Source organism: Solanum lycopersicum, chromosome 7 (assembly GCF_036512215.1).
Source record: "Solanum lycopersicum chromosome 7, SLM_r2.1".
Classification (NCBI taxonomy): Eukaryota; Viridiplantae; Streptophyta; class Magnoliopsida; order Solanales; family Solanaceae; genus Solanum; species Solanum lycopersicum.
In genome coordinates this window covers 41,482,410-41,494,438 of record NC_090806.1, presented here as the reverse complement: position 1 = coordinate 41,494,438, position 12,029 = coordinate 41,482,410, and the positions used below count along the sequence as shown (strand labels likewise).

The 12,029-nt window shown below is 33.5% G+C and overlaps 1 long non-coding RNA gene across 1 annotated transcript; it reads right to left on the bottom strand.

Moving 5' to 3' along the window:
* Positions 1 to 8,855: 8,855 nt before the first annotated feature.
* Positions 8,856 to 11,353, bottom strand: LOC101267823 (uncharacterized). The gene is made up of 2 exons (XR_182932.5): positions 10,242 to 11,353; positions 8,856 to 9,233 (listed from the first exon to the last, which is right to left on the bottom strand). It is a non-coding gene; the product is annotated as an uncharacterized lncRNA (long non-coding RNA).
* Between the last annotated feature and the right edge of the window lie 676 nt (positions 11,354 to 12,029).

Genomic DNA, 12,029 nt, shown 5'->3' with positions numbered 1-12,029 from the left:
ATTATTGTATATTATTTATGTGGTGGTTAGTATGTTCCACATATAGTGGCGGTGATATGTTCTTCACTTGCAATTGATGTGGCCTTGTCCGCGTTACATTATGTATTATGAATATCATGGCCATGTCGTCACTTAGTTTAAGTATTATAATGATTTTTGTAGTTGATTATGTGAAGTATTATCACACCTCCATACTTGTGATTATGTGAAGGTATGTGGTCTTCTATTGATATTCTTAGGTGATCACGTTAGAGTTTGACTATGTCGTTGTACGTGTTGCCTTAGAGTGATGCATGATTATTCCTACTTGATTATTTGAATATATGATGGTTATATTGAGGATGTTAGAGTAGTGTATAGAATGACTTAAAAGATGATAATGGTTATTCCTATGTGTTTCTAGAATTACATGCTAAAGGTTATATGTAAAGTATGGTGTGTCTTGGGTGGTAGACTTGTGTCAATTACTTGATACATATATGAATGTGAATCTGAGATGTCTTGACATAGCATGTTAAAGACTCTTAGTCTTGAATGTATGAATTACGTGTGACCTGGAATGATTTTCAGAGGGTCTTTATGTGAAACCTTGAACCTCGTGGTAAGGTTATGAATATGGAAGTCGAAAGTCGTAATGGTATCCTTCTTGTAATAAATGATGGACTTAAGTGTTATTTGCATGAACAATGCTATATCATCCTTATGAAATTTATGATGCGCTATCTTGTCTCCATTGGAAGGTAGGCGAAGAGGACGACATTGGTATGGTGAATGTTATTGGTTATGAACCTTATATGGATCCCCTTTGTATGAACCTTTAATTTAAATGACTCTATGAGAATAATGGTTAGCACCGAGTGAGTATGTTAAGGTAGGAATCTCAGGTTAAATTATGAGGCTAGAGTACAAAGTAATACCTTCATATTCCTTAACCATGTGCCTACATGGGATGTTTCAAAATTCTACCATTGGAAAATAGAACACTATCATCGGAGTAGGATAGAACTCTAGAGTCAATATTTATCTATCATGGTCTATGTCAGTTATTGCCTATTCTTATCATGTGGATACCTACTAGTATTGGAGATGTTGTATGAAGTTTAGGTGGTGGTATGTGACGATATATAAACATTGCATAATAGGTCCAAGACCATTACATGATATTCCTTATGTGGTGAATGAGTCTTAAATGAACTAATGAATGTAATGACTTAAGTTAAGAAAGCATGTTACCGAAGAAGTAATTATCTAGAGTAGCTAAGGTTGTCTAGTTAAAGTGTGAATATTAAATAGGAATGGTCACTTCGTATCTTACCTAGATTAGTTTTACTAATGACGCTACTTAGAGAAGTCGGTTGATTATGTAGACTTGATCTAAGCCTTAGGTAGTCTTAAAGATTATTTAGGTAATCTTGAAGAGGTCAATCCTTGACATTATCTTCTTGATTTACTCATGTAAGTCTTTTGATAATCTTTTGAAGGGAGAATGTCATATTATATGTATGCTATTGTATTAAGTGAGAATGATTTTATTTTAGGTAGTCTATAGGATCTCTTAAGTGTGTGTGTAGGATATTGTATGGGCGGTTGCTTCACATCTCACTCAAGTGAAACATAGAATCACCTTTTGTAGGAGGGATCTCATGATTATGTGACTGGTGTATTGTATGTTTGTATATCTCATTATAGGTGGTCTTAAGAAATATTTAGGTGTGCCTAGAGAGGGTGTATGGACAGTATCTCTTTGTCTTATTTAAGTGAGTCTTAGATTAGCTTATAGTGAGAGGATTGGATGCTAGAAAGAGATCCTTGTAAAGTTGAGAAACTTCACTGAAACATTGAATTTAGTCATTGTAAAGTGACACAACTTCACTATAAAGATTTCTAAAAATGTTCTAAATTGATTAATTGATTTCTTATGTGTGTCTAAGTTGTTAAATTTTGTTTTTATCATTATATTATGATGTTTAAGCCAAAAGATTCATATTTCCAATGAATGTTCATTGTCATGATTTTTATGCATTATGACATACTTAGTACATGTGTTTTTACTAATTCCATGTTTTTATCTATCTCTAAAGTGATTCATATGGGAAGGTGCTATTGGGGAGTTAAGCTTTGATTATAAGATCGTTTAAGCAAGTTCAAGTATGTCCTCATTTGACTCAAGGGCATAGATGTCTTTTATTACCTTAATCGAAATATTGTAATAGACTTAGTAGTACTATATTTCTATTTTATATGGGATGTATCCCAAACTATTCTTGTGTCTAAGATTTGATGAAATGAGACTTACCATTTACTTTTAGTTTTATCTGAAAGATATTTTAATGACTTATAGAATGTTTATCAGATGTTTTAATTTTGCACTATTTTTCATGTGTTTATATGTGATGAACGATACGAAAGGGCTTGTACAAGACCTTCGAGTGGTCAAGTACGCTGGTGACATTCTGGGGTGTGTTCTCGGGATATGAAAACATGAATCTAAAAAAATCAATGAATCATCATGCCATAAGACTCACATCCTTCCTTCCAAATAGCAAAAACTCATTTTATATTTATTATAATGCTCATATACATTAGTTCTATGCACATTACAATAATTTTCAACAAAGAATGACAGTCAAAAGTCTAACACCATTAAAGTGAGCTAAATTTTCTAACAGTGAACATGCTTCAAAAATCAAAAAATGAAACATTTACACAATTTATAATGGAAACATGCCTCTCATTTGTAAATCATCCAACAAATCCAACCAAGCAAAGTTGTACGCAAGTCTTCCAAGCTTAATACAAGCCCTCTTCCAAAGTTCTTTCTAATTCTCTCTTTACATTCTATTATCGATCTATGTCTTAAAGGCATACTTGACCTTAAAAGATCGTGAAAGATTCGTGAGTAAGTTTTCAATTGCGGCACGAAGTCTTATTAAATACTCTAAGTCCGTGACACTATGCACTACTATAGGATCATCAACATAACCATTATAGGCTCATATAATCATGTAGGAAGAATCATGTATCAACTCTAACACCACACACGTACTTTCACCTTAATCACTAATAGAATTACATGATCATTCATTATATAAATCAACTACAGAACCATCATAATATATCAAGTAGTTGTTGACAAGGCCATGGTCATCATAATGCATAAAGTAACGCCAAAAACGCCACATCATTCACACAATTGAAGCACATAGCACCACAAATTTAAGTGGAACATAGGAATAATAACATCATTTAAGGTCTACATTACGTAAAATAAAGAGAACTAGGGCAGCATACCACCAATCCATTCTAACAACTTCAATCCATAGGTAATCATCCATTACAATACCAAAAGGCCCTTACCCATGCCATGATCATCAATTCAACACAAAAATCATAATATTCAATAAATATAGGTCAATTCAATATATATTTATCAATATAAAACAGCCTATACCAAAATTCAATACAATTCATACATCATTCAATAGCCCAATAAAAACTACACTAGAATTCATAAGCATTAAGACATAATCATATTACCCACAAAGTAGTCAAAAAATAGGGTTCATGAATTGTATGGGTTCATAGATTAATTAGGTTAATATAATATAATTAACATCAATTCAATCAATATACAATGATTCAAAATGTTTAATGCAAGAACAAATGGATAGATATCAAAATTTGACTAGTTTGTCTTTAGAATACTTTAGAAATAAATTTGAAGTATGGATCCTTGATGAAAAGGGTTTCAAGGACGAAGAACCAAACCTCAATGAATATAAACCACTAAATTTATGGATAATCACCAATAAAATCTTCAATCCAACCTCTTTCTTGAGTTTTGGCTTCGATGGAGTTCTAAAAAATTTCTTAGTGAATTTGGATTTTCATTTTGAAATAATAATAATTCATCTAAGTAATTAGTACTTATAAACCCTATTAAAATATCAATAATACTCTTAAAAAAGGCCCAAAATCTTACGAATTCATAGTTGAATTTAATAGTGAACTGCAGAGGTTGCAGGCATCACCTGCGCTTGGCTATCGATGGGTCGTCTCCCAACAAATGGACCGTCCTACTGGTCCCTGATTTGGGACAAGTGCTGGTCATTGTAAGTCAAACCTCAAACTCCAATGTATTGAACAAATCCCTCAACCCATGGGGCTTCGACAAAGCTACTGGTCGTCGATTACCATCCGTAGGTAGGTCTGCTTTTGGCCATTTTCGCCACCAAGATGGGTCCTTCCTCAAGGAACCTTTGTTGGAACTTTGGGACTTTTGTTTGCTAGTTTTCAACTATAATATGCTCATATACGAGTTTAGGACCTCTAATATTAATTTTTATCCAAAAAAAACACATAAAACTCGGATGAAACATACTAAAATACACATGGTAATTTCATCGAAAATATTTCAAACATCATGGACGTTCATAGACGTTTGACCTCAACATTTCATTAAACTTGACACAATGCCTATAAATATTATTATAACTCATATAAGCACATCATCATATCATGATACGCTTATAAGCATATCAAACAAAAACGATGCACATAGGTGACTAGTCGTTGAACGTCATAGTCGTCCCTTGATTATGTGGTCGGGGTCTTGTAAGTCTGGGTCACTGTTGGCTGCCAAATTCTCAATTAGTTCAAATAATTAATTATGTGGTTAGTTAATTAATTATGGGTTATGTTAGGTTAAATAATTTATTTAATGACATACATAAAGATACAATCCTAATTAAATTAACCCAACTCTCATAATTCCCAAAAACACAATAGCTCTTCCTTCTCTCTACTTTCTGTCTCCCAAATAAACTCCAAACAAGACCAAGGTCAAGGTGGGTTCTAGGGAATCAAGAAGTAAAGTTCCATCCATAAATATTCATAAATTAAAAAGGTATGAGATCCTTTAAGATTTGGGATTCCTTTTTCCAAAGGGTTCTTCAAAAATTGTTTTCAAAAAGATGAGTTTCGAGTGAGTTTTTTTCTATTACAAATTGGATCTTCTAAATTGTATTTTATATGGTTTATTTTTATTATTATGTTTAGATTATGATTTTTTATGATTTAATTATTCTAGTTCTTAGTGAGTTAACCTAGTTTTGTAGATTAAATCTTGAATATGACCCCAAGTCCCTAACCCTAGTTTATGAATTAGTGATTAATTGATGTTTAGTAATTCTGTTGACTTCATTATTCTGTTAATTACTATTGTGGTATAGTATTACACCCATTATTTGGTTGATTGGATGGTTGATTATAAAACATTGGATGATGGCTTGTGAAGGAGATAGGGGTAAGTCTTGTGATATGAAACCTTTACTTCAATTATGATTTGTTGTGTTTAGTGATGAAGTTATATTGATGTAAAACTCATGATTATATTGATCAATTTTGGTATCATATTGAATTAAAATGTCTTGATTTATGGATTCTGAGTTGTTTGCTAAGATTTGATGATATAGGGTTGGTTATGAATTTGACTATGTGCCTTATTATGATATGATCATGTAAATGTGCAAACCTCAGATTTGTGAATTTTATTTATAACTACATATTTGTGAAATTCCTATTAAGCTATGTCTATGAATATATATGGCGTTTACCTCTATGACCTAAATTAAGTTATTATTATTAATGAAAGACATTTCAAAAGAGATTCTATCTTAGAACCGAGTGAACTAGTAGTGAGGAGTGTCCCTTCTGATATGGGGAAGGTAGGTTCACTATTGCACTCATGAGATTGAAGACGATAATGCATGTAGCATAAAGACGGTCCCAACTACATCTCCTAGTTCTTGAACAATTTCGCCACCACAGGAATACTAGCTAGTTGATCCATATAGATGCTATGCTCATGTTTTGGTACTACCTTGGCAAGTAGTCCACCTTTTTCGGTGAATAGTTTCATGACTGGATTCCACATTAGCTCATGTGGTCTATGTTGGTTAATGGAAGATGTTCCCAAAAGTTAAAACGAAGTAACAAAGTGAACTCTAACTAGGATGACCTATGGGGTTCGAGTTAGTCTAGGTTGGGGTATGAGACTCTATCTATACTTTGCACTAGAAAGCCTTGAGGGAAGTTCTAGAAGGATGTTATTATGTTCTTATATGATTATAAATGTAAATGATATCTATACGTTCATCTTACATGTTGATGACACTAGGTGATATTGGTTTCACTTATAAACATGTGTTTTGTATCTATTGCTAAAGTAAGATGATGTCTACTCTTAATTATATAGTATGTAATTTTGTACATTTCGTATAGTTCTTGTTGGGTTTACTTGCTTGAGTGAGGTTATGAGGCCATACTTAATCATTGCACTGGTGGACTTATGATGGTGTATGAGTGATGGTATTTCTTAGGTTATGATGTTATGAACTCTTATGCGTGCTTGGTAGTATTATAACTTTATGATAGAGTTTTCTTTATTATGTTCGCAATTTTGTTGATATGCATGTTGACTTGACTAGACCTTGTATTGTTGGTCTTGTTATATGCATGGTCCCGAGTTAAGTGGTATGTGTTTATTGACTTGTATTGAGTTTTGAATGTGCATAAGGTACTTCCAAAGTATTCTTGCATTATTTTGAATTGATGCCCTTTTTTTGCAAGATTTATATGTTGCATGTGCATATGATCCTATACTTAGTACAAATGATGTGCTAAACCCATTTTTCTCTTTTTCCTCAACATTTTAGGTTTGGGACGTCAAAAGGTTCGTGACCATTTTGAAGGAAGGCTTGGAATAATTCTCCAATTGTAGGTATATCCTCATGTTCGAGGATGATGCCTTGATATTACTTTAGCTATGGTTCTTTATTATAGTATAAAGATAATCATTTCATTCATGTTGTTGTAAGATATCATTGTAAGTTCAAAGTGGCATTTCTACATTGTTTAAGGTCTTATGCCCATGTTGATTCGGCTATGTTTAGATGATTAATATTAGAAATCCCTTTCAACACTATGTTACTTACAGTATATATATAGCCATAAAAGTAGAAGACCATGTAATCTTATATAACAAGGGTCTATGTATATATTATGTGTAATTGAGATGTCTAAGTAAACCTCATGAAATAGTGTAGATGAATTTTTTTAAATTTTCTTTGTTTTTAACTGATGAATGTAATGACTAATGCTAATAGGCTAGTCTTATTCCTCTGCGAGGAAGACGACACCGATTACATCTAGGGGGTACTTCTCGGATGTAACAAACATAGTATAAGATCAAGCGGTTAAATATACCTAGAAATGATGTCTCATTAAACCACGTGTATGTAGAATTCTAATTCATAATTGTGAAGCGCGCCACACATATGAATGAGAGATTATGTGATGCTTAGAAACTTTCATATTCCTATTTTCCTATGTTGTGCCTCTAGAGTCTTGTTATGTGCTTTAACCTATACCTTTTATTGTGGTTATAGGTATGAATACTCGAAGAGCAGTGGATAGAAGGGTCGAGGAAGAAATGTCTACTATGGGAGATCAATAAAATTAAGTGCCTTTAAAAGACAACCAAGTGCCTTAACTTGAAGAAGTTGCAATGGGTGATCATGTTCCGGATTTTCCTCCACTAATGACCGGTGGAGAGATAAGGGTAATATTTCTCAATTTCGCCCAAGCCATGACCTCTCAAGCTAATTCCGTCATTTCTCAAGTCCAAGCCATGATGGCACAAGTGAATAGGAGGGTTAGACCTCGAGTGACTCATAATGCTAACACTATGGCTTCTCGGTTGAGAGACTTTACTATAATGAGTCCACCTATGTTCTTTTGGTCGAGGTAAGATGAGGACCCTCAAAATTTACTCGATGAGGTCCATAAGATTCTCTATGTTGTGGGTGTTACCACAATTGAGAAGGCAAAGTTGGTGTCTTATTAACTCAAAGATGTGCCTCAAACTTGGTATGTTTAATGGAGAGACAATAAGGCACTAAGAGGTGGTCCAGTTACATGGTTATCTTTAAGAGGGTTTTCCTTGATAGACTCTTTCCTAGAGAGAAGAGGGAAGCTAAGGCGGAAGAATTCATAAACCTTCGTCTAGGAGGTATGAGTGTACTTGACTACTCTTTGAAGTTTACTAAGTTGTTCAAGTATGCTTTCTCTTTGGTTTCAAGTCCCATGGATGAGATGAGTCATTTTCTTATAGGAATGTCTGATGACTTGGTGGAAGAATGTCGTTCGTCTATGCTTCATGATAATAAGAATATCTCTCCTCTCATGGTTCATGCTCAGCAAGTTGAAGAAACTAGGTTAAGAAAAAAGAATAGAGAAGCCAAGAGGGTTAAGTCTTATGTTAGTGGTACTTCAAAAGGAGGTTGGAAATTAATGACAAACCTAAGTTTACATCAAAAAAATATTTTTGTGAGTTTGTTTTTTGACTTTTTTAGAATCGTCACTTAATTTTTTTTAGAAAAAATCATAAAAACTAAGGTTTCCAAAGACTTAGTAGAAAAATTGTTTAAAAAAATCCGAGGGACTCGGTGATTCCTATTAATTTCTTTTGAAGGTTTTTGAAGCACCCAAGACGTCCGCTTAACATGGTTATTCGACAACTAATTTATTTGGCTAAACTTAAAAGTCTGATAAAACATTACTTAAAGTTGTTTAAAAATGAAGTGCCGAATCTTTTAAGATTGTTTTTAAAGTGAAAAATTATTTATCTAATGTTAATTTTAATATGTAAAACTCTTAAATCATTTATATGATTTGATTGAGTTGTTAAACCATAGTGGCTTTTAGTGGGGAATTGAATTTTCCTAACCTTTAAAACTAAAGAAAAGAAAAATAGATAAGCAATAACAAGCAAGTAAAGATAGAGAGGAGAGAGATTTGGGTCCAAATCCGAGTTTTCTGTTCGCCTTGAACGGTAGCTAGACCCACCTGTCTTTGAGTTTTAACTCATTTGACTTTTTGGGTTTCAACCCATATTCTTTCGGACTTGTCCTAGACTAAAAATAATAATAATAAATGAAAGGGAAAATGAAGGACGACAAGGTTTTAGGCCCATTAAAAATAATAAAAAAGAAAAGAGAATAAAAAAGAAAGGTTGTCTAATCCAACGTCTTCAAATATCTTCAACTCTTTCAACTTTGGATCCTTCCTTTTGTTTTGGACTTTAAATAATAAGGGATTCGAGCCTCAAAGTCTCTCAAGCTAGATGCAAAGGGAAAATGAAGGTTCATACTGAACTCGGATAGTATCACATGCTACGAAAAGAAATAAAATAATAGTATTTAATCAATCAGTGCGACGACTTTAAAATCACAGAATGCACTATCATCTATATTGCTCTTTTTATTTATCAACTCCACAATATGGCAAACAAAATGGTAGCTTCAAAGGAAAAGAGAAAGCAAACTTATATATTGTATCATTTCGTTTATACATTGTTTATGACATACACAACAAAATTGGGAATCAGTGATACTAATGCTTTAAACAATCATTTCATCTATAAAAAACATGACTGGAATCGAGACTAACGGGACAAATTAATCAAATTGTTTCAATCAACTTAATAAGTCAGATTTTCAGAAAATTTTAGCATGTAGAGAGGGGGAAAGGTATTAAAATACCAATAATTTAAGACGAATAAAAGGATCAAATAGAAACTTCATAATACAAGCCCAAGCAATATTCTCAAGAAAATAACTCAGAAAAGATTACAAGATAATAACACGTGGAATAGTTCAAGAAAACAAATGACATTAAGTTTAGGCATATATAATGACCATTAACATGCTCCACAGCACATTACTTTCTGAGGCTTATAGGCAAATTGAGCTACCACCTCAATAAGCCATGGATAACATCATACGAGCTTCATATTAGAGTATTTTAAGACTCTACCACCCGTTGAAAAACCAAAAAAACATAATCAAAGTTCCATCTCCCTAATCAACATTAAACCCAATGAGCAAAGAAACAACAGAAACAAAGCCAAAGCACGGAAATAAAAACAAATTAAGTTCAAATATTAGTAGAGTATTCAGCCTTTAACTATCTAGAAAAAGTTTATATATAATTTAAACAACCCAGGTGCTGATTCAATAAACCAAACAACCTTTCCACATAGAGAAATCTCAAACTAAACAAGAACGAAAGCATTTTTTAAAGACAAGAAGCAATACACACATACATTTTTAGTTCATACCAAACACATGATCAAACACTAAAAAAATTGTTTAAGAGTGAGAAGTTGAGAATAAGTTTACCTTTTCCAGTGTAGTAAAATAAGACTACGAGTTTGAGGGTGACGATCTTTCAATCAGGCGAGCACAGACACGAACCCAAACAAACGGAAAGAGGAGGTCCAGAAAGACTTCAAAATATTCTCGATTCAGTCTTAAACTTACTGCCATTAACTTGTTGAGGCTCTGTATTCGTATCAAGAAACTTCCCGTTATACCGAACCCATAATGAATTTTGACTTAGAAGTTGTCGCTAAATCCCCTACGATTACCACCCCAAAAGAATCAAGGGAAAAAGATGATAAAAAACCCATCATTTCCCATGTTTAAATGTTTCTTCTTTTCAAAAATTTTCCTCTCCTAATTATCCATAACTCTGTCTTTCTATCTTCTCTTAAAAATTTCCAACCCCCAAATCTGTCAAGAACAGGAATATTTATAGGAGGGGTATTAGGGTTTCGTGTTTTTATTGGGGGGGGGGGGGGGGGGAAGGGCATAACGGGAATTCAAAATCATTACTCAAATTCAAAATTCTTCAAAGGGCGAAAAACAGCTACTACCAGGACAAAAAGGACTCCCAATCTATTAAAATTCGAATAAGGACAGCGATGTGGTTCACTTGGATCGTCTCAACTGTCCTTGAATGCAACGTGCCTTGACCTTCGGTTGCACAAGGACGAAACTACAGGATTTTCTTCTCAAGGAGACATTGGAGGAAAGAGTGTCGTTGCTCACGCATTTTTGCGTTGTCTGGTTCAATGGACGTCGCAACTGCTTGGAATCACGTGATGCTACACGCTCTGTGATGAAGCTTCTCTGTTGTACAACTACTGCTCTCATCTTTTTTGAACGACAGAGAAACGGGTCGGGGCAAAAAGAGAATCTGTATAGGGAAAAGTGGGTTGGGTATTAGTAAGTTAGGCCTGCAGAATTGAGATGGGATAGGGGATTGGGCCTGAGAGATTAGAAAGGAGTTGGGATGAAAAATTAATTGTACGAGTTGGTTGATTTTAGGAAGGGAATTGAAGGAATGGGGCGAAACAGAAAAAAATTGATCAGGTTGAACAATACAAAGAGTGCGGTTCTGCGGATAAGTCAAGGTTTTGGTATATTAAAAGGGTAAAATGGACTATCAAATTAGCCGAATGGAATTGTAAATTGGTCAATTTGATGAAATTTAAATGAGACGAATTGATTCATATTAGTTAATAAGTTTCATGATTTCGATGGAATGAAATAGTGAACTTACTAAATCGGATAATGCAAAGATATAAATAATTTAAGTTGAACTAATTTATTTGGAAATTTGAATTAATAGAAAATCTTTTTGACACGATTTTCAAATATTTATGAATAAGATCAATAAAATGATTTTGAAAAGTATTTGATTTTCATAAAACTAATTATTCTGAATCGTTCGGGAATTATGAATTTCATGAATTAATATATATCGGGGAGGTCAGAATTTGTTGTCAACAACGTAGATTAAAGAAAATGTTTTCTAACCAAGTTCATTCCCAAGTCTCTTGATAATATGGTGTCTAACCCAAAGTTTGAAAAGGTAAAAGTTACTAGCTCACCTAGCAAGAAACCAACTTGTAGAAAATCTTGAAAGAAGCATTATGGTGATTGCCTTGTTTGATATACAATTGCTTTGGGTGTGGCAAGAGTAGCCACAAGGTTAGGGATAACCCTAATATAAAGGGTCAAGACAAAGGTAGCGGGAAAGCTCAATCTAGTTAATCTTGTGTGGATATTCCCAAGAAGAATCGCTTTTATGCAATTCGCTCTAGGGGTGAACAAGAGACTTCT